Source organism: Mustela nigripes, chromosome 8 (assembly GCF_022355385.1).
Source record: "Mustela nigripes isolate SB6536 chromosome 8, MUSNIG.SB6536, whole genome shotgun sequence".
Classification (NCBI taxonomy): Eukaryota; Metazoa; Chordata; class Mammalia; order Carnivora; family Mustelidae; genus Mustela; species Mustela nigripes.
Genome location: NC_081564.1, coordinates 64,038,283 through 64,042,707, shown reverse-complemented (window position 1 = coordinate 64,042,707; position 4,425 = coordinate 64,038,283). Strand labels below are relative to the sequence as shown.

Below are 4,425 nucleotides of genomic sequence, written 5' to 3'. Positions count from 1 at the left end.
TTATGGGCTACCTCCAGTCCCCTCCCCTCTTCCCTCTGCCCTCAGTGCTCTTTCTAGCACCTTCCTCCTCGTCCTTCCTCAGGAACAGTACTAAGGCAGCAGCCCTGGTATGATCCACTAGAAGCTGTGGGTGCCGGGCTGGAGGTCCCTCTGTGTGGGGCTCCCTCTCCCTTCGCTACCTGGACCAGAGCTCAGGCCATGACCAGCTTGTGGAGCAGCCTTTGCCCGCGGTTCTCAGTTTCCTGGTTCACTATGGCTGCCGCCTGATAGAGCTTGCTTCTTCCTACTCGGCCACCGTAGCTGTTCTCTTCTGCAGCCTCCTCCGGCTCAGGGATGTCTTCATTTACGTTACCGTTTCCTTGACAGGTGGATTTGGACCTGCACGGTCCCCTCTCAGTATGACCTAGAGTTTTCCCTACTGTTCCATGAGGCCTCCCCCGAGCTGCAAGACAGCATACCTTCGGACGGTGTTTGCAGATCCCTAACAGGGGTGCCAGCCTTCCTCATGCCCACCTCTGCAGACACTGCTAAGGGACTGCAGGTTTCTCTTCCAAAGCAGAGGAAGTCCCCTTCCTGGGCTTGCATGAGTGCCCTTTCCTGGGGTTATTTCCTACTCCCGATGGCAGGAATTCATGTTCTTCTGTTTCTTCCAGACCCCTCCCACTTTGCTGGTGCAGAAAGCCCTCTTCTTTGCGGCGTATACTATTCCCTCACTGCCCACTGCTAGGTTCCTGACTTCCTGGTCATTCACTCATTCAGTGAAGAATTTAGGGGCTCCCACGAGTCATCTTCATCTCCACTCCAATAATTTTCAGCAACATCAATGTCTGGACATTGACACTGACCTCACTGACCTCAACTCATCACTTCCTTCTCTGACTTTGCAGACCCTTGTCTTCCTCATCTCCAGGGACCTTCTCCACCTCTTCTTTTTAGCCACTGGTTCCCATAGCCACCACATGGACTTGACATCACACAAACCATGAAGTCTTAAAGGTCTGCTTCTCTCTCTAGACTTACAGCTCACCGGGTCAAGCATGCCGGCCCAGTGTTTTCACTTGCCAGAGACCTCCAGTCCCTCAGCTCCACCCACCCCATATCCTCCCTTGACTCCTCAACCAACTTAGACTTCACAGCCCATCATTTTTCTTCTCTCAACACCCTTGCTCTGCCTTCCCCACTCCCTCTCTCATGCTTCTCTCACGGTGAAATCCCGGCTGGGCTAAACCCTGCCCTCCAACGGGTCCAGGCTTTCATCAAGCCACTGAACAGTACCCCAGAAGAACCGTGTCCCTGGGCAGGCTGCCATCACGTTAGCTTTATGCTTACGTGGGTGGACTCTTGGCACTTCCCTTCCTGTCTCTGGCCAGCCCAGACCGGTTTCTGCTGCTGCTGCCCTTGTCGTAAGACCTCCACGTTGGCAAATCCAAGACAGGTTTTGGTTCTCATCTCATGAGACTGCTCAGGGTGTCCACACAGCTGACCGTCCCTCCTTGACACACTCTCCTCTTTTTGGCATTCATATCGGTCCCCTCTCTAGCTGCTCCTTCACACTATCCCTGGCTGACTCCTCATGTAAATATGAGCATTCGCCTGAGCTCTGTTCTGGACCATTTTCTCTTCACTGGTATTCCTCCCCAGCTGACGTCAGCCCTCACCATGGCTTTATCTTCCGTCTGTATACCTATGACTCCCAAATTGAATATTTCCCAGCCCAATTTTGAGCACTGGATTCACAGATTTAAGTGTCTTCTTTACACTTGTGTGTGGATGTTCCAGAAACAGCATAAAGTTAATGCAAGGAAACAGCTCCTAATATTTCCTTCTCAGATCCTGTCCCCCCGGAAAGGTGCCCATCCCAGGACAAGTCCTCTCTTCATTCCAAGATACTCCTTATAATACCCCTTCCTTCCTTCCTTCCCCCAGTAATTCTACCTCTAAAATACACCTGGGTGCCCACTGTCACCATTTGCCTGCCAATACTCCTCCCGATGCTCCAATAACTCCCAATGAGATACCCTACTTTTCAGATTTCTTCTCCACGCCCCAGGCCCATCAGTGCTGTCCTATCATTACTCCACGCCACTCATGTCTGTGCCTCCTTCAGTCCCTTTGATGGCTGCCAGTGGAAAAATAGGTCTAAAGCATGCACACAAGGCTCTGCATCACCGTGTTCCTGTTACGCTTGAGCCCATCCTGGGTCTCTCCTAACCCTTGTCTCTGAGCTCCACACTTGGCTCCTTTCAGTCCCTAGGTGTTGAGCACTTTCTACTTCGGGGTCTCTGCCAATGTTGGTCCGCCTTCCCAGGACTCTCCCTTGCTCTTTGCCTGGGACCGCCTTCCTTCAGGCATAGTCTCCATTACCACTCATCAGAGAGGCCTTCCTGGATTGGTCCCCTACATATTCTCCTGTTGCACACTCTCAAAGTACCCAGTGTGGTTCCTGATAGCATTTCTTTCTTTCTTTCTTTTTTTGCACCGTGCAATGATTGATTTATTTCTATACTGTCTATCTCCCCACCAGACCTTAAGATGCATGAGAACAATTCTTGGTTCAGTTTACTACTGTATCTCTAGCTCCCAACACAGGGTCTGGCACATAGTAGATGTTCAATGAATAAGTAGTTAAGTGAGGGAAGGAAAGGAGGAAGGAAGAAGAGGAGGCTACAGGCAATTGCTAGAGTGGGAAAACTTCCTTGCAGAACTCTATGAATCACTGTGGGTCTCAAGAGTCTTGAATGGTTTAAGAAGGGCAAGGGGCCACCCATCAGTCCTGCATGTTTGAGGCAGAGCTCTGCCATGTCCAGCACCCGTCCTCATTCCCAGGAGTTGCTCATTTAAACCATAGCTGATTTTAGGTGTGAGTTTGCAAACATCATTCAGATCCAACTCCTCTTTCTCACTGCCATTGCTCTGGAAGAGGGACCCCTCCTGTCTTTTGACCTCGCAGGTGGAGTTTCAGACTGTCCTGGAGGGGGCATGCTAGGAAGGTTTTGGAGAGGGAAAACCAGCGAGCTTGAGAACCAATGGGCTATCTCCCTCTGGTGGCCAAGAGGTGATACAGCATCCTGCTCTCTTGTTTTCGCTCATTGTTTCCAAGCCATCCTGATGAAAAGTGAGGGGCAATCAGATATCTGGACACAAGATCTGCATGACGCCATACATCTGGATGAACAGGAATGTTCTGGAAAGACCTAGGGTTAAATTCAGGGGCTGTGAATTACCTTTAAAAGTCCCGTGGAAAAGTAACTCTCACCCCCAAATGTATTTCATTAAATCTAAGAGGTTATCATGTGTAAGATGATCACCGTTTGGTGTAACATGAAGAAGACTGTGCTGCCAATCAAAATGGTCAGATGCAGACTGATTTGAGAAATGTTAAACTATGAGAACGATGCATATCATATAGTCAAGGAAATATTTTTTAGTGGTGGGACTCAAGTATACAGGAGCTGGAAATGGATATATTTTCTAGACATGAAACTTCACACACACACACACACACACACACACACGCACACACACATTTTTGATGCAGAGTTTATACATGATGAGTCCTTTAAGAACAGGGCCTTTATCTTGTTGATTTCTGTATTTGCATTGCCCAGCAGAGAACCTGACACATAATAAGCCCTCAATATGTGTTTAATGATTATGGAAAGAATGAATGATTGTACAAGGGACATACTCTCTAGAGACATCACCAAAAAGGTACTTTCTTCTCTACCTCTGAGTCTCTTCTGTATGCAGACAGCATTTACATTTCCAGATGGAGAAATTAACACCCAGGAAAGCAAAATGAGAATAATTTCTCACATGGATTTACCTCTCTGCACTTTCTAAAGGAAGCTTATCACCTTGCGATGGCAACCGGGAGCAGAGACCCAGGGAAACCAGCAACTTGCTGCAAAGTCAAGGTTAGACCTGGCTCCTCAGCCTGGGCTCCTCACCGTTCTGTTCCTCCAACTGCCTTGTAGGGCACGGCTGGGGGATGCAGCTGGGAGGGGTGGCTGCCCTGGAGCCTGGGTCCCGGCCTTTAGCCCAGTTCTATTTCATAAGCACACATAACCTCAGCAGGAACAACGTGATTGCATCTCCTCTGGGGAACACAGCGTTCCTCTGCCATGGGAATGTTTATCCTGTTCAACTGGGGGAATTTTGGCTTTGGGGTAGGACTGGGACGTGCAGCAAGAACGGCCTTGTAAAGAGAAGGTCGCCGTGTCTGGAAGGAGCACTGGCTGCAGAAGCTGCGATGCCCAGCCTTGCTCTCTCTCTGCTGCCGGGGGCTCCGTGGGCCTCTGTCTCTCCCTCTTCAAAGGGCAACGTGGGACTTTTAAGGCAGAGGAATTGCTGACTTGGTTTTTGGCACGTAGTGGGTGCTCCGTGATTTCCAGTTTCCTTTCTTCTTGTGCTCCCACATTGAAG

The 4,425-nt window shown here is 49.7% G+C and overlaps 1 long non-coding RNA gene across 3 annotated transcripts in view; it reads left to right on the top strand.

Annotated features, from left to right (window-relative positions):
• Positions 1–4,425, top strand: part of LOC132023592 (uncharacterized) — a 46,004-nt gene that overhangs the window by 1,185 nt on the left and 40,394 nt on the right. The gene's annotated exons all lie outside the window — the stretch shown is intronic.